This window comes from Lates calcarifer, linkage group LG6, assembly GCF_001640805.2.
Source record: "Lates calcarifer isolate ASB-BC8 linkage group LG6, TLL_Latcal_v3, whole genome shotgun sequence".
Taxonomy (NCBI): Eukaryota; Metazoa; Chordata; class Actinopteri; family Centropomidae; genus Lates; species Lates calcarifer.
In genome coordinates, this window is record NC_066838.1 from 9963011 (window position 1) to 9983116 (window position 20106).

The following is a 20106-nucleotide window of genomic DNA, read 5'->3' on the forward strand; positions in this document are numbered from 1 at the left end:
AACATTTACAATGGTATCATTGCTAGAAAGTGATCATTAGATGTGTCATTAGAAGACGAAAACTGAAAAAAGTGACATTAGAAAATGAGAAAAAATAATGTTAATGGTCAACTATTTAAAACTTCATCTAGATGTTCACTACACGACCTGACATTCTAGCCTCTTCTCTCAAGGTGAACCCAGCAGACAGCACAGGCGGCTGCAGTAATGCTGGTTGAGTAGAAATAACAGAGAGCAGCTCATACAATCAGAGTTTGAAAAAGACAACTGGGTTTACTGAAGAGAGTCAATGTATTGCATTACAGCAGAGCAGAGTGACATGGATACTGTGTGAGAAAAGTCCCTTTTCCACTAACCTTGTGATAAATGACAATGACACCTCTAAGCAATGTAACTGTACACAACAAAGATGACAATGGCTCTAGCTTTAAAATGCTTGGGTGACACAAAAATAAAAAAAATAATATAATTCCTTAAATAATAAGACAAAATCAACAACAGGCACCAATATTAATACTGGATTACAGTGTGTTTATTAGACAGATTTTTTTCTTCCTAGATCACAGGCCTCTATTCTAGAGTTAGCAGCTGCATACGTTAGTTACAAACTGATAAAAAATAAAGATCACCTTTGTAGTAAAAGACAAACAGTGAGCATCATAGAAGAAGAATGAAGAGAAAAAATTAGAGAAACTGTCTGATGTTCAACTCAGCTGAGAAGTGCATACTGTACACCTTCCACAGCTCTACAAATTGATTTAAACTCAGAGTTCCTACAGTAATCATTCACAATATCTGCTCTGAGCAGGAACTGTTTTATCATTATTTGCCAGACTACATTAGTGTATAACAACAGTATCTCAGTTAATGTATTTAATAAACTGGCAAAACCAAAATTAGATCTTGCTTACAGCTAAATTAGAGACTTGGGACACAGAATTATTCTGTACTCCTACTGTATGAGTGAAGTTCACACCTATTCTTATCTTTGTGCAGATGCCAGTCAAATACAAAGAAATCAAAGTTTCTGCTCATCAAATGAAAGTCTGAGTTCATTCTCTTCAGATGTATTTTCAAGTAAGCTATATATTTCTAGTTTTAACAACAATGTATAGGTGCAGTGTGTTATTTTAAATTTACATATTGCTTGAGAAAAAGGGAAAGATGAGAGGAGGGAGCAATCATATCAACAGCCAGGCTAAGTAGCAGTTACTATATCAGCAGGGCAAATATAGCACCCACACCTTATACTATGATAAAACATACCAACCATTGCTCCCCCTTTACTTTGCCTGCTTCTTCCACATTCTCTACTTCTTTGTTGATGTATTCATCAAGCCTGCCAGGTGTCCAAAGGGGATTCTACCCAAGCACTGCCATGGCTCACTTAAGCATGAGATTGAGTGGAGTATGCATACACACAGAAAGAACTATTTTGATTACTTATTACTTAACCTGTAATGTATTCTGCCCCTTTTTTGTCTGCATGTCCTGCCCCCCCCCCTCCAATTCCTCTCCTCCATCCCCCCCTAAATAAATGGAAAAATATTCACTGCCCTGGGCTACTGCTGAACTTCTCACTCTCTGCATCCAATTTGAAGCGGAGCTGCTGTGATGTCACCGGAGCGTCCAAACAGAGAGAAAGAGGAAAGGGGAGGAGGCCGGGAGGGAGGGAACAAGAGAGAAGAGCTGGCAACCTTCAGACCTCCAAGGTCACACTTCTTAACCCCACTGCTAAAAATCCAATAACACTTTATGAATGTTTTAGTTAGAAGTCATTAATGCAGCTGAGCATCTGTTTCAAAAAGAATACAAATGAGGTGCTGTCCTGCTCTGCACTTTCCCAGCTTCTCTCTCTCTCACTCACACACACACATACACACACATACGCACACAAACATAGCCTCTGGGCACAACATCCTGATGTTCAGGGAACAAGTGGCCCCTAGGACCTGGACTCCACAGTGCTAAGCTGGAACCATCTCTTTGGATTTGACTGGCCGCATATTTAAATTCACTAGTCAGGTTAAACATCTGGCCTTTCAAATTCAAAGCGGTGCAGCAACTCTGTTACAAACCAGCTTGCTGGTTCACATTACCTCTTACTGAAGTTGCTGCTCAAGAATCAAGGATCTGCTATGTATTGACTATTTAACAGCAAATGTGTAGCAACATAAAATGTGTAGCAAAGATTTGATTGATAAATTAGATAGATAGACAGACAAACCAGCCAACTAACTGACAGACAGACAGGCAGACCCATTATATGTACCAAGTCTGAGCTTGGCTTCAATGTCAAGGTCAGCTGAAATATCCCAGAGGTTCTAGTGGCCAAGGCTTCCAGCAGAGGCCTTAGTGCTGCAAACCTGAGAGTGGATTAAGTGGCAGACCTATATTTCCAGATAGAACAGTCTCTCAAGCATGACTCAATACCAAACACTCCCCGACACACTCTGCAAGCTACATGCTAAATCCAATTGGTAGAAATAAATTCAATACAACACTATAAGAAAGCCTGCATCAACGAAAGAATGAGGTGTTCGTGTGTCTGTGTGTGTATTGTGCACACGAGCGTCTCTGCAGCACAAAAGTGAGTAAGAAGGCTCGGCAGTTTAATTAAGCCAACAGGGTTGTGTACCCTCCTATTTACCCGTGTGGGAGCTCGTGGTCACAGGAGAAAAGGCCACGGGGAAGAAGGGAATAGAGGTGTCGCAGTGGCCATGATGATGATGGAGTGTCTACAAATATGACTCCAAACAGGGTCATTTTGATTTGGCGGCAATACGCAAAGGCTGGCCCGTTAACTCCTGACCTTTTGAGTGTGACCTGTGGGGGAGGGGTCTATCCGCCAGCAGAGGACAGAAAGAAAGGGAGAAAGAGAAAGAGAGGGGCTGTGCAGTGTCAGGCCCATTATGACCCGCTAAAAACTCGGGCCGCTCTCCGGCGAGGAGCCATCCATCATCGGGGCCTCTCTAATCAGCATGTTTGTCACTGTAACTAAACAGTGGGCTGAGCCACATCACCACGCTATTGGCCCTGACAGGGAGAAATAAATCTGCTGCCGGCCAATGGGCTGCAGGCAGCTGAGCGTGACAGGAAAGGTGACAGACTCTTGAGGTCTCAACTAGTGCGAGATTAAGGGGAACTAGCCCAGACTCTGGGGCGGAGGAAACATTTGAACAGTTTTACTGGTCTTTAGGCAGCAGTCGAGGCCGGGGCTGCAGTGGCGTGGGTGTTGAAAGTGAGAATGCCTTTGTCCCCCCTTTCACACAAGACAGGTCCATTTGTTCAGTTAGGAGGAACTCTGGTTCTCTTTGTAAAAGGTAACAGATAGGTGTTCTGTTCGCTTTCCCCATGACACCTCACGAGTGAAAATCTTTTCTGTGGTGATCACACAAGATTAATCCTGACAATGTCTTCAGGCAAAATGTTTCTCTGAAAAACAAGGTGGATTATAGTTTATTGAGTGTGATATATCATGATATTACTACAATATTACTATGAAATTACTACCATTCATAGTCATTACATGTTCACTTCCAGAATCTTTTCAAAAACTGCTCATGTTGGGAAAATGTGTTATAATAGGATTAATAAAAAGTATAATAGGTATTATATAGAATATCAATTTAATAATACTATAATGGGGCGGGGGGGTTACATGTCTCTAATGAAACCGAAACTAAAGGGTCCTCTGATAATAATGGAAATTGAAATGTTAACAGATTTTCAACGCAGTGATCACATTTGGCAAAAATGTCTTTCCTTTACATAAACCTCATATTCGAAGAAAAATTGTGCTTACTCTGTCCTTGCATAGCCAATCCAGTCTGTTGAGCCTGCTTACTGTTGTTTTGTTTAGTTTTGTCTGGCCCCTTGCTTACATCTCAGCAGGCGGGCTGTACACAGAAGCTGAAAAAGCTGCAGTTATTTGACCACTTGGAGCAGGGACCTTTTTTCCACTCACAACTGCTAACAGCCCAAAAAGGGGGAAAACAAAGTTTTCCTGACGATGCAGTGCCGCTCACTACCAGCAGCTTGAAAAAAAAATTCTGGGAAATCTCAGGAAATCACAACTGGCACTGTTATTTTGAAGGTTTGATGGCTTACATCATAACATTGTACTTCTTGCTTTCTCCTCCAGTCTTCAGCAAACTTGGCTGATGGCCGTGCTGTACTGTAATCTATTGGTCCTGGATTCCTCCAAAACACACATTTTACTTGCAGCCTTCTGCTTACAGGCAGAGAACACTAATGCACATATACTCCCAAAATACTACATGGGGATGGCTTACATTTCAAGTTTCTGAAACAGAAATACTTGGCAGTAGGGAACTAAAGCTGCCTGTGTGCTGTGAATGCATACTGCGGGAAATATTATTTTACCACACAAAAAAAAAATTAAAAACCTAAATTCCAAGAGCTGAGCCCTTGTCCAAGGTCTTAGTGACGTCAGACATTATTTAAAACTGTAAATGTAGAGAATAGAAGACGGACACTTTGTACTGCTCCTAAAACACATATGATTTCATTTACATATAATAATTTACTTGCATAGGATTTATGTTTGAAGAAAAAAAGACGTATGATTGAGTTGCCTAACCATATCCTCTTTCATATTAACTTTTTATTAATCACCATAGACCTAAATACTTGAACCTCAAATGCCAAATTCTGTGAAATGCCCACACCAAAGTAGTACTGCTATGACATACAAGGAATTTCCAATGAAAAGATTTTGGCAACTCTTGATGAATGCAGAATTTTTTTCCAGTGTTGCTCAACATTTGTGCAACATGCTGAGGTGTCTATGAGCTGGGCCAAGCAGATAATCCAGGGGTAATATGTTTTACATATCCTGTTTATACAAGCTTTACGAGACATTCTTGTTCTCTTATCAGGTATGCAGTAAAAGAATACATTCAAGGTCCAATCCATAATCTTTTTGTGTCAGTAGATAATCATTTAATAAGAAGTGTGTTCTTTTTTAACAGTACTGGTAGTAACGCTAGATCGCATTTCACACCCCATGGGTTACACTGATGGTGGTGGTGGGTTACAGAAAGGGGGAGAACATGCATATGCTCATTTCTGCAACGTAAAATGACACTATATCAAATCAAGCATTTCCATATGTGGACTGTTGCTGCCGTTGTGGGTCTGGCAGTGTAGGGGCAGGGCAACAGACCAAAAGATGGGCTGTGCTCTTCAGCTTAATGGAAGACGGGGGCATTCTGTGATCTCTGGAGCCTCCTACTGAGAGAAATCAGGAACTATCTTTCAACCCACACTGGGCTGTCCCTAACTAGTGTGTCAGGTATAAGGCAATAATCCATCTCTGGTCCTCTACTCTGCAGGCCTGAGACTTGATGAATTTTGACTAATACTGAAACACTATTAATGTATCATAAAATATCATCTGCCACATGAAAATACTGTTATATTATTTCTTTTCCCCCAAATCCCCTGGCCTGTAGAGCAGCTGTTAATCAGGCAGTAAAACTAAGCTTGTGCAGACACAAAAATGGAGGGGGACATGGGTGCATGGGTATGGGAGACAGACTTACTTTGAAAAGTTAATAACTTCTACTTTACCATTAGATGTGGGAATTTGGACCATAAATCTCAAGGGCACTCTAGACTTGTCTGGAGGCCAGCAAAGATAATTGGACGGTGTTCTGCAGTGTTAGCCTTTCTAATGTAAGAGGATGTGTTTCGTGTATTAGGGAGCCACATGTTGTCAACCGTTGCAGATTCGCAGCAAAGGTCAGCATGACCCTCTTGACTCTCATCACAAATTGTCTGCATAGAGGAGGGAAAAAAACACATCCAGGAGAACATCTGTGTAGCCACAAATTTTCCAAGATGGTAGATTTTTTTCTTTTTGTGGTAATAGAGACATTACCGCTTCCTCCTCCCATCTAAAAGAAATTAAATTAGCCACTTTGCCGCAGTGTGGGTCAGTGGCTCAGGCAGTGGCCTTTTACTGGAAGCTCCCCTTTGCCAAGCTTGTCTTTACAGACATAAATTAGCCCAGGAGTGCTGGGCTAAAACATGTCAGAGGCTAAACGAAGATTGAGTGATGAGGTCGAACAGGGGAGACTGAGGACCAGGAGGACTGGCGGAATGTAGAAACTCTTGTCCTTCACCCCTCCCTCACTGATACCCCCCCTTTCCAAAATAAAGGAGGAGGGAACCTCTAGTTCTCCAGTACATGAGTTGGCACAAGTTAGAGCTCAGGAAGTCCAGGAGACGCCTCTGCCTGCCTTGAGAGTGAAACCTAAAACCAGTGACATAGCCAATACATGTCATATTCTCTCAGTCAAGAATGGTTTATTTTCGAAGGAATTTCAACCTAAAACCTGTTCATCATAATTATCCTGATTTGTTTGAAAAACCAAGGTGGATAGGTCTGGCCCAATTGCCAACAAGAGACCACTGTTATGTTTGGTAGTTAAAAATATATGCTTTTCAGCAAGACATATTTTTTCACATTTCTAAAACAATGACAAACTGTCCTGTTCTGTAGTGGAGGCAGTAAATATCCTCTCTGCAGTTGTCATTACTGAATCAAAAATTCAGCAAATCTATTCAAAAATACTGAGTACTGGGGCATCAACATGCATGCAACATACATGTAAAGTCAGCCAGAGTCACATACATTCAGTCTGAGTGCCTACGGGTGCTTGGAGCTACTCCAGGTGCTGCTCTCCATCTAAATAACCCCAGTCATTGAAAAAGGCCAGGGAGAGTCTGATCCAACTGCTCCCTGCTTTTGGCAGAATCTCACTCCAGGTTTCAAGGAGACATTTTTATGTAAAGGAACAACAAGAATTACTGGACATTCTCCCAGAGCTGTGTTGAAACAGATTGTAGGAAACATATATAAACTCGTGCAACTCAAGGGTTTAAATTGTCTATAAAATCTGATTCTTCTCATTTTAAAGAATAAACACAAGGCATGGAAGTACGTTATCTATGTCACAGCACAAATTTTGCATGCTTTGTCCATTTATTAGTGGAATGTGATAATAAGTAATATCTATATTTATATAATCAAATAACTGCCTTTTGGCATTTCTACCACAAGTACAATTTCTTAACAACAGATTCCAAAAGGGCAAGATATACAGCAAATCAGACAAAATCTTCCATCATTCAATATACATATATACATTTATTAGCTGTTGCTGAGCTAGATGTGTCACTTTCAGATTCACTTCTACATGATTTAAGTAACATTAAGTGGAGTAAAGTGGGGGCTTGTTTTAAATCTCTCTGATCATGTGACTGCTTATGTAGCCTTGACTATTAAGTGGGGTTTGACAAGCAATCATCATCTCTAAGGTGATGATTAACATGCTAATATAACCAACTGCCATAATGGATAACGCATAAAAAGGGTAAGTATATTTGTTTGAAGAAAAATAAACAAATACATTTTCTATGAGATGTATCATACAGCTCTCAGGTTAAACATCAGGATCAACACTAAGAAAAAACCTTAGACTGTTGTCCTGGGTTGACAGAACATCATAAACTCAATATCATTAAAATTGAAGAATCAAAATTAAATAATAATAAAAGAAGTAAAAATAATGAAAATGTAGTCTAGCCTATCATTGTTTATAGTCAGTGAAAAAATTACATCTGTACCTTTAAAAGTTTTCATTCCACTATTAACACCAAGTTGGTGAGGCTTGGCGTAGAATGGGTGGGGGCTGGAGGGGCTCCACTCTTCTGTTTAAAAAACCCTGAGGTATTAGGGTGGACTAATCTTTAAAAGGTTAATTTATTCATAGAGATTTTGACAGAGATGTATGGCCGAACCAACATCTCAGGCACCTCTTCCCAGAGGGAGACGACTTGTGGAAAGAACAGAGAGAGAGCGGAGGGAGGAGGTGGTGGGGGAGTTCAGCAGAAAGATGGAGTGCAGAGGAGAGACAGAGTGGGGAGTCAACATGCTATAAACACAAACACATAATTACCTCATAGAGGCTGACAATGACTCTGGCCTTTAACCCAGTACACTTAGAGCTCTCCATTCTGTCCTTTTAGCTCAGGAAGGGAAATGTAAACTCAGTGTAATTTATACTCTGCACATGATGTTTAAATAATAAAAACAGACCACATATGTTTGTATGGTGTTCAAATTTTGTCCTTCACTAATTGTTTTTTCCATTTTTGCTATTGGCAGTTTAATATTTAGAGAACAAAAAGACACAAAAGGATTACGGTGTAGATGTACACAACTCAGACTTTTCCACTGATGATTTACATTCACTGAACTATTTGTAATTAGTTTGTGTGTTAAAGGGGAGATGGATGACCAGTACTGATTGTATTGTTTTCTCTTTTTGTTTCAGAGCAGAGCAAAAAGCTTAGTCAATCAGTCAAATTATCATTTTAATAAGCCACTTTGCGTGGTAAATCTTTTGTGTTCCTACAGTGGATGCAATCGTGTCTCAGTCTATCAACATTATGGGAACCTGAATTAAAAATACTATCAACCAATCACAATGTAGCTGCTGTCATCACACTGTGCAACTGAATTGCCAACAATCAGAACAGAACTACAAGTGGAGGCCAGCCGCATTCAATGAAGCAAGTTATTAGTATTATTCCTATGAAACAACAATGAACTTAAGCTAGTTTTTCAGTTTTACTAATGATTAGCTGCTGTGCTGTTGTACAATATTTAGCTAGAAGAGATGAAGTGTGGAGAGCTGGAGTTTTTGGTGAAAAGCAACTCTACAAATTCACCACTGTAACAACAAGTGCAGTGGAAAACTCATATGATATGGTTATGAAGAACAGGAGCATGACCATCTTGAAATTGAGCAATTCAAACACACACATACACACACTCTCTCTCTCTGTTTACCTTATGAATTTACTACTACTACTACTAATAATAATAATATTTCATTTCATTTATAAAGCACTTTACATTTGAAGGCAAATCTCAAAGTGCTAAGGCAAAATAACCTGCCATGCCTGTATGTGAATTCTGTTATATAAGCTGTTGTGTCATTACATGCCTTCTGTACATGCATACGGACAGGGCAAATCAAGGCCTGAAATAAATTTTGTAATTGTTGTAGTTACTTCAGACATTGTCTTTATCCTTGTTTTGTCTCCAGGGCTACCCATACAATGAGAAAATAGCTTTGATAAGTAACATGATAAGGACTGCTGTGTTTTCTATGCCAGGTGTACAGATTAGTTTTCAGACAAAACTAAAAACGTTTCAGATTTTATCATGTATTCTTGTGTGATAAATGATGACAGAATCTTTTTAAATGGCCATTTCACAATTTGATTGGGAAACTGCTAATTCAAATTCGGGGTCTCAGACAGAGACCCCTATTTATAATCAATGAAATTTAAGCATGAAGCCTAAGATTCAAGTTTTAAGAATCATCCAGTCTTTTTAAGGACAAAAACACTCAGCTCTTATAATTAATAATAACATAATTAAATAATAATTAAAACACTAATATCTGTTAAACATGCAACTCTATTTAATTTTGGTTAAATATCCAAGCCTCTTAATGTAGCAACACTTTGTCAGGCATAGTAAGAGTTTATGACCTTTGGAAAATTATATACAAATGCCCATAGGAGTCAGGTTTTAAAGTAGACAGAAGCAGACTGCACGGAATGAAACTGCACGCATATAAACCCTTCAGTTTGAGTTAAATGATGCTGAAAGCATAACATAGAGATTTTGGACTGTCAGTCTTTTATGGTGAAGGCTTTTCTCTAAAACATTTAGAGACTGTGAAAATAAACAGAAAATTCTAAACAATCAGGGCTTTTGCATGGCTGTGCCAACAAAAACCTAAACACAGGAGGGGCTGATGTGGCATTTCATACAAAAATCCAGCACTCTGCAGTGGCAATACAACGAATGAAGTGATGCCTTGTAAGACTCCATTCACAACATCTGTGTGGGTTTCAGACTCATCAACTAAATTTAGTCATAATGTGTGATTTCACATGCATTTATGCATATGTATGTATAGCTATATTTTCTAGTAACATTTTGTAACATTAATGATGTCACTTTATCAGCCCAGCCCCCAAGAAAATTTCACCAGTGGTGCCCCGTTACCCCTCAAAAAAAAAAACCTCTTCCCCCATAAGACATTACACCTGATGTATTTCTGCGAGTCGTTCACCACTCATTGAGACATAACTTAATTTGTACTGTGTGGGGGTTTTCCTCAAAGTGGCCACGCATCACTGCACATGCTCACATTTTTAGCTTTCCAGTTCTCCATTTGAATTATCTTGTGTTGTGACCAGCTGAATTGTTCCAACTGCCTTAAATACTTAATGTTTCAGTTATCATAACTAATTTCTTTCACATTTTCCATATGTGACCTTTTTAATTTGACCTTCTTGGTTTGGTAATACATTGTGAAGCTACCTAAATAGTAAAAATGGCATGTGTTCTATTTATAGGACAGTCAGTAGGGGAACTGGACAAACCACAGACAGACAAGGAATATATTTGCATCATTTGCAACCCATCAATACTGACACAAAACAGCTTTGATGGGCCAGCTCCAGGTCATACGGCAAACACATTACGGCTGCAAAACACACTGGGGTTACCCTCTGTGTGTACAGCAGGCAGCATGCCCAATGGTTGTCATATACACGAGTGTCATGGCTGAAAAGCTGTAGTTCCCTAGATGACTTACATCTGTGTTGTTAAACACGTTCAGACTGAGAGGAACATGATAAGACTGGCATGGAAAACTTGGTCCATAGTGAATACGCCATCTCCGATTATGGCTGATGGAACTGTGACATCAGCCTTCATATCTGTAACTCCTTCTGCAGACACAGAAAGGGCACTGAAAGTCGTTATAATTTAGGCTAAAATCACACCACAAAGTGAAACGAAATGCTCATGAAAATAACTGAAAATATTAAGTCAAAGAACTCATAGCAGCTATGAATATGAGGTCAATTATTTTTGTGTATATTCATTGAAACAAGTGCATGTTTCACTTCTTTGACCCCTATAGCAACAGAGCTCAGAACTAAGAGAAATGGGTTTCTTGCCAAAAGGCTGTTGATGTGCCCTTGAGCAAGGCACCTAACCCACAGCTAATGCAGTGGAGCTGTGCTCAGCAGCCACAAATGAGTAGGACAGTGGTTGTCATGGTTAACTCCCAAGTCAGAATAAGCATTTGCAGGCAGAGCATCACTGGAAAAAGAAAGCTATCCTATCAAACCTCCCATTGATGAATGAAGGTTAAACAGAAAGAAAGAAATGAGCTGGTAGTGATGCTGTCATTGCATGTTAACCCTTGTGACATGGATCTGCTGTGCGGTGACACACAAACATGACCTGGACAGCCCAGACTTTGGCAAAAACATGCAGGAAAAGGAGGAGGTGGGAACATAACCCTAACTTCTCTTTCACCTTTCCTCCCTCCTTCGCCCAGACGTTTTGGGCCAAGCTGCTCTCTCACTCTCCCTGTCTCCCCAGTACCCTTGCTCTGGGCGCATCTAATTGAAAGCGATCTCGGGGCTGAGAGAGTTCCGTTTCTTCTCTAATCCCTCCACTGGGGGAGGCTCACATGGTCTCAATTACCCCCACCCCACCCCAGAACACTGAGTCCCCTCTCTCTGCTCGCTCTCTATCCGTCTCACCGGCCTGCTCCTCTGCCAATGCACCGGCCCGGGCCCTTTTTCAGCAGTTTATGTTATTAAGCACACACTGCCGAGTTCCTGTCCTTCACAGGGGCCTGGAGATGTTATCTCCCCTGCCGCCGTATACAGTTACCTCCAAAATATTCCATAAATTAGATTGGGATTGGCAATTCGGAATACAGAGGTGGAGGCTGAGGTGGTCAGGGATTGGTTGGGGATGAGAGGGTGTGGGGGTGGCGGCAGGGGCGAGGATCAGGGAAGCGCAGCGTAAGTAATAGCGCAGGAGGATCTCCTTGTATTTACATTGGATAGAGAACCACTGGGAGGTATGTCACGGGCAAAGTGAAGGTGAACGGAGGAGAAGTGGACGGTGCTTAAGGGCTTTGGGATAAGGAGGAGAAGAGACCCAAAATCCAGTTCCTATTTGGATACAGATTCTTTTGGAGGTGGAGTTGAATATCTAGTCTGAAAAGAGTTAGACTGGGCATTTACTGGGCTTGGGGTGGGGGTGAGGGGTTGTGTGCTGTGATACGCAAGCATCCCCCTCCTGTAATTAAACAAGGCTGTATTTGGACAAGTGACTTTCCAAGCCCTGAACAGCTCTGTCAATCCCCAGAGCATGGAGAAAGGTCCTGAGCCGGGACATCCGTGGCCAATTAGATTAGGAGGAACCTGTGAGGTCTCCAAACAATGGGCTCTCAGAGGATCTACAATAACACAAACATGGCCCCTGACACACAGCTCTAACACTTCAAAAGAAACCATTACGGGTTTTAGATGGAGCAGTTAAAGACACATATTAACAATTACAAATTAATTACACTGGCCCCCATAGTTGCAAAAGTTCATGGACATTTTGACTCCAGAAATTATTTGTCTATTATCTAGTTTGTTACACAGGCAGGGACTGAGTTCCTCATTTTTGGTTAGTTGTTAACCATCAAAATGCACAGGAGTGTAAGCAACATCTGCAATTATTATCTAACCTCAAAGCCTTGCACAAACGACGGCAACCCAAACCACAACTGCAAAACTAAAAATCTGAGCTGAGTAGAAGTGTAATAGGTTTGAGATAGAGATGGAGAGAAACCGAGAGAGTGAGCGAGCAACAAAATGAGACAATGTTTGGTTCTCATTCAGGTATCAGCGGGCAGGAATTCAGTTAAGCTAAGTAAAGCAGGTATGGGCGAGCATTAGAAGGAAGAGGGAAATGGGGGCACTGGGTCTGGGTCAAGGGTTCAGCCTTAACCTTGGAGGTTCACTGATCTAAATTCTGTTACCGGCTTGACTCCATGCATAGCTAATGTGGCACACTGTCCCTTTAATTAGGGCTGACCTCCTAGGTAGCCGGCGGTAGTCTAAAGCATTTCAAGATAGAGCACCTCATGATCAGAGAAGGGTGGGGAATCGATTAAAAAAATTAACTCCCACCAACTTGCTAATTACCACAGTGCACATTCTGTAAGAGCTCTGTGAGGGAATTGTAAAATTTTATTGGACTGGGAGAAGAATGGAAACACAACACTGAACAACAGAAGTGTATCAGCAGCTCCAGCATGCACATAAGTTTTATGAAGGAAAACACCACAACTGACAAGTTTTCCAATAATTTAGACAGCAGCCATTAAGCAAACACAGTAGCTCTGCTAACAGTCACCCACTGAGGTTATTGAGGAAATAAAATAAAAGTCTAAACATGCAAAGAGGCTATGGAAAAATGTTTTGGGGGGATTTTTTGGATCAAATCGCTTTTGCTTTTATTTAGCTTTTTTCCCCTTTGCTTGGAAGAACCATCAACAACTTTACTTAAGTTGATAGCGAAATGTTTGGAAATGACGTAATGCTATCTAAACTCTTGATCTGCTGACGCGGTCTTGTTCCAGCCACTTGGGATTTACATGCCCAATATGCAACTGGCCATTGAGCTCACCTCTTCACTTTAAGATAGGTGTCTCTGCCCACACACTCTCTCATAAGTTGCTACATAATGTAGTCCTTAACACAGTTACTCCATGGCTGATTGGCAATTATGTTTGACACGTTCTGTAAGTGTCTGTAAGCCATGGGCTATTGGCAAGGTGACACATTTTAACATCCACATGTGTGATGTTATACCAGTAGATAATCAAACTGGGCAAGGTGCACCTTTCTTTAAACATCTGCTGAATTAATTCTAAAAAATATTCAGGAGTAAATGACATGTTCAGTTGTACTTAAAATGTGCCAGACCGAAGTTGTTCCTTTGTTCTATGCCCTCGCACACCCATCTCCTGCAGCATTTCTGTCAGGGACAATCTGTTCTTGATTTGAGTTTCCTGATACATATAAAATGCACAATGTTGAACGAGAGTGTTGCATTGGAGTCAAGAAGGAGCCCCTGAGCCCCTGATGATAGGGCACCAACTCCTGATGTGGAGCTGCGGAGGCTGCCTGTGTTTGTCTGTCCTGCACTCTGGAACATGTGGTTTTAGTTACAGAATGTTTTACTGCTCAACAATGTTTCTGCCTTGGAGCTCGGCACACTGCATAAAGACTACTTTGTCCCCTGATGCCCACACGGGAAGAGTCTGCCTCATTGAGCACATACACACACACACACACACACACACACACACACACACACACACACACACACACACACACAGGGTGATGATGACATCAGCAAGGCCACTAAGCTCATGTCGATAGAGGTACCATTTTCCTCCTAGACGGTAACACTTTAATAGCGCATTACCCCCCTGTGCCTGTTCTAAAATAGCACAAGTAAAAGTCAAAGCTAATATTTTCAATACTGTCCATGTCCACTGTGCTGATACTAAAGTTTGATTTTCTGTCTGCCTGCATGTCAGCTATCTACTGCAGTACCAGAGCCTGCTAAAACAGCACATGGCACTACCAAATCCCGGGCCTGCGACAGATGGATCAGTGGATGAAATTAATAACAGACATGTCACCATGCCATGTGCACAGTGCTGAAACTAATAAAGACATACACTGAGAAGTGCATTTAATGAAGCTAACAATAAAAAAGAACTTAGAAAAAGTGGGATTATGTATGTGCATATGAAAGCAAATAAAACTTCAATATGGAACAGTAAATGACTGAACTGCAACAATGGGATGTCATCAGCCAATAAGCCTGTTTGGAAAAGTGTACAAAGTCAAGGGGGTGACAAGTCAACACATTTAATGTCACTAACACAACATCGCACCTGCAGCTCTTTTCATTCACAGTGGTCTTTTACAACAAGAAAATGTGACTGTGATCTCATGGCCCTATTTGAAGGAGGTGATTAGCACACTCTTGAGTGCAAAGTGAAAGGCTACGGGCAAGTTGGAGGATGTCTGGCATGAACTCACTGCGGCTGTCACTTGGCACACTTAAATCATGTTCTTGAGAACCAAAGTGGTGCTAAACACTGGTCACATGTATTGACAGAGCTGGTGCACAGGGGCCACTTAACAGCTTCTGCCCCGTGCTATGTTTAAACGCCATTTCCCAGCAGCAAACCCACCATGGCCAACAATCCGCCAACTAATACTGGGGTGGCACAGAGTAGAACATACATATACAGTTGGTTTCAGCTGTGGCCAAATGTCTACCCTGACAGTTCATCACAGCATCCATCTCACGCCCAAAACATTTTGCCCACACCCTGAGGCCAACAACATGTGTAGCATTCAGTAGCCCTCTAACCCTGGACACAGTAACAGATGGGCGAGGGTCAAAGCTGAGTCAGAGAGAGCAATCCAGAAATTGCCAAAAACATCTCACCGCAGCACAGGGGAGGCTGAAAGGTTACATTTGTTCAACATTATTGCTTGTTGGGTTCAGTGTATGCACTGGAAACCTCACACCTGCTGGTGTCCAAGGTGCAGCCAGCCATTGCTGTGACACAGGCTGTTTCATATCAAAGACAATCTGTTCAATGACAAAACTGAATTTTTTCTATCTTCCGACAAATTCTTTTTCATATACACACTGACAGCATCACACATTCTGTACTGCATCTGAATGAGGTAAACCAGAAACTAATGCCATGAAAAATTAGCTGTGTGTGTAGTTTTGTCGACCCTAGCTGTCACAACTAACTAAAATTGGCTTAAAAGAAGGAGCAGCATTTTAATCATTAAAAAGCAATTATGGGCATTTTAAAATGAAGATTTTATCCAGCAGCACCCTCCAATGTAGCAAATGGTCAACTGTAACATATGTTTTCGTGTTATTACAAGAGTTTGTATTGGATACAGTATGTGTTAATTATGTATTATGTGTGATATTCAATGTTTTAAAAAGTTTTCATTATAACTGTGTTGTGATCTGCTGTCAACTTCTACTTAGCCTATATAAAACAGTTCAATTTAATCTTATATTGATAATACCATGGTACAGCATCCTTCTCTCTGTGTGAAAAAAGCTACAGAACAGTAATCTGTCGCCATCTTGTGGCAAAAGCAAACCATTTTCAGACACACTGGGAAGGCTACACCTGAACCTCTGCAATTTTCCAGTAAAAGAAGTGCCAAGTTGTCACTACTGATGTCCATTATTTATGGAGACATATAACTACTTACTCAAAAACATCCTATGTAGATTTAATTAAATACTATTTATCCTGTACTTAATGTCAGCAACAAACCATTCACAATTTTACCTGTCTTGTAAAACTCCATCAGCATCTGCCCAGAAGTGAGAAGAGTTCCTTCATGAAATTCCACTTGGTGCAACCTAGCAATGTATAAAAACAACCGATGACCTTCATTCACAATTTTATGATAAAATGCTTTCTATGAACCAACTTCATGACATTGCATTAAAAAAACCAAGGTGAATGCTTGTCATCTCAAGTAATAATACAATAGAAGACATCTGAAAACATCAGAGTGATGCTGGTGGAGGAGAAAAGAAAGATAAGGTTGATCATTTGACTGCGATGACTTGTTTTCCTGTGTTTCTAATGATAATTAACATGCAAATAAGCCCTGGGAGCAAAACAGGGGCACAGTGGTTCTTGTTAATAATTACTGTGGAACATCGTGGTTATAAATGAGATCTTTCCCGGTACAAGACAGGACAGTAATTGGGGTTGTGACTAAAGAACCTGTAACATATAAAAATAGTGTTGGAAAGTGGGTCTAATAATGGTTTCTGTTCATTTTTATGCATGTCTGTTCCCAGGGGAGGGTAGTCCATAATGGGTACAGGAAATAATCCTAATTAAAATAATGTTTAGGTTTGAAGAACCCATCCTTGCCCTGCATTTTAAAAAGCCATATCCTCCTGAACTTCGTAACAGTGTTTGCTGCCACTCTTTTTTAGGGTGGGGAAAAGCAGACAATAGGCCTATTAATTCTCCTATTTGCTACAAGCTCACTGCAAGGGTCACTTTAGTGAGGAGACTGTTTGTTCTTCTAGAAAAACCTTAAATCAAGGATTACATCTTCAAAAGCACCTTCTCTGACCTCATTACATCATTTAAATGCAAACAGCCTGCGGCTAACCCTCATCACATTTTAGGTATAGAAACAGTACAGACATTTCAGAGGCTATGAATTGTAATGTTTGCTCTACTTACGAAATAAATGATGTTTTGGGACTTTGGGATCTTGGCTGAATGCTGTGCAGCAGGAGCACACTGGCTGTGCAATCCAGAGGTAAAATGGTGCAAAGTCATATTTAACGGACCTTTTGTAAAGGAGAGAAAAGAAGGAAATACATTTTTAATGTTAGCTAACATACACAATCATGCCCTTATCAAACTGAACCCCTAATTTTAAACTATATCTATAAATGTCTAAATGTTAGGTCTGTTACACTGGATGAAATTTGGTAGAAAAGTTGTAGGGCCTAAGACATTTAACTTAACGCATCAAATCACAACATTTGAAAAGTTGGAAGCAGCAAATGTTTGGCATTTCTGCTAAAAAAAAATGACAGAAATTATAAATCTAAATAGATTAATAGATAATAGTAGACTAATTTTCTGCGCATCGACTGCTTGATTAAGCGGCTGCAACTGCAGATAATTTCAACTACAAGCACGTCTTGCTGAATACATGGGCAAAATTTGGCTTGTTTACTGCTGCCCTCCTCATCAGTATACGACCCACGATAGCATTTTAGAGTGTTAGATCTCAGGTAAAACATTATAGCTAATGCTAAACACACAGCTAAAGTCACAACCTTCCTAAGCTAGCTTCTGTGCCCTACCCCAACCATTCGTTTTTCAGAGGGTTTTATTTTGACTCGAGTATTTCTGAATTGCTGAGACATATAACTGGGGTGTTGTGGCCATATTCTAAGCTGTAGCGCTCTCTATACTTTCGAGTGAATGTAAGCACGTGGCAATTTCCAGTTTTCCAGAGGTTGTTGTTAGCATTCAAAGTTTTAAAATTTAAACGTAACGTGAGTGGCTGTTCAAAATAAACATTTATCACAAACATTTGGTGATAATAAAGCTTCTTAAGGGATGAAACACTGAATTATCGAACCTACGGGAGGGCAGGTAAACTCCTCAACGATGGCTCAGGAGATGCGGACTCGAGGACAGGTGTGCACAAACCAACAAAACACAATAATCCAAGATGGCGAATGATTTCTTCCTCGCTAACAAACAAGCTCTATCCGTGGAACAACGACATGCTGTGCACCAATTTTGCCCTAGTGGACACAATCGAAATTGCAAGTCGTCTAGCTCCACAGACACTTTTTCCCTTATATAAAGTACAGAGGAAACAAATAGCAGCGGACATTTCACCTGTTTGCAGCTAAAATTTTTGTATTTGCCATAGTGTTCTTGAGATTTCCAAAGTAAAGCTTGTTCTGTAGTTTCATGGTGACAGAGAGAGCAAATTATGCCACGACTAAAACAGAATTATATTTTGGCTTTGCAAAAATAAATAAATAAATAAATAAAAACAAAGAAAGAAAGAAAGAAAAAGAAAAGGGAAAAATAAAAAAAGGGGGTGAGAAAACATTTATAACAACGGTTTACAGAAAATGTAACTTTTCTCTTTAACAGTTAACAAATATATAAAATGTAAAATTAAAAAAACACTTTTAAAGACTTTTAAATTTTTTAAATGTATGTATATAAGACATTTTTTTTATAGAGCCCATGTATCTCATGTATCTGAACACTGTTTTTAGGGGTGGGGGTTGTTTGTTTGTTTTGTTTTCAATCATCACACACTTTATGCTGGACTTGATACAAAAAGACAAGATAAAAAGATAAGTTTGCAAATAAGATGAACAGGTGAGTTCATCCGGAGGCAATTCATCTTTACTTATGTGAACATGATGCCATGATGACATGAGATGTTCTTTGGCTTTGTCTCTGGCAGTGAACCTGTCTCTTTAGTTCTGCATTGTTAATATTTGGTCTCTGATTCGTACGTCCCCACAACAGTCGATCCTAATCAAAGGTGTTTATCATTAGCTGACTGTATAAAACCAGCAACTCGAAAACACACGGGATTTTGTTATGTAGGTCAGAGAAATGTCACTTGTTTGGGTTTCGAGACCTGAAACTGGACATGTCACTCATAACTCAGCGAGATCTTAGTTGGCCGACGACGAAAGTGAACGAGGGGATATCTCTCTCGTTTTTTTCGTCAAAACTCTTTGATGTGAAGTCCTCGCCTACTAGGGACATCTGGTGGTCACATGTGGTAACTCCTCATGTAGTGGTGCACTACTTACACCAGCAACAAAAATATGGACCTGCGGCAAAACTCATGCAAACCAGCTCATCCAGTATTTTGGGACTATGTCATTTTCGTGATCCCTGACATCCAGTTGGGATATCTGGGAAATCTATGATTTAAGTGTCCTTAATTTAGGTTAAGTTATATTATGTAACATTATCCTTTGAGGGTCGTTGGGGGGGTTCAACCATTCACCCTCACGTTCACACCTAGGAGAATTATATGGCAACTTACAACGGGGTATTAGTACAGCAAAACCCTAGATACATGGGCCAAGTTTCAACGCATACCAGCTGCCACTGTTCGTCAAAAACACAGAAGACAGCTGTGGTTAAATGACGAAATGATTGGACTGAAGCGATCATCAAAAATGCTCGTGTGTGTAGCCCACACTTCATATCAGGTAAGGTCGCTAATTTAAAGTATTTGTTCTGTACGAAACAAGGAGGATGGGGTGATGTCACGTAACGCCTTTATTGTCATGTATTTTCATATCAGGGCAGCCATCAATGAACTGTGACAGCCCAGATTTTGTACCCTCTATTTTTGACCATAACGTTCAGAGGACTGCACGGGGAACTGCAGGGTTAGTGCTCTGTCAGCTGACATTTAATCAGTGGTCTTATTCCTCTCAGCCACAACAACGTTTCCTGTGTTCGTATCGTGTAGTTTACTTTGAATTTGTGCAGTGTTATCTTTCTCTTCATCTGTTAAATCATGCACTGC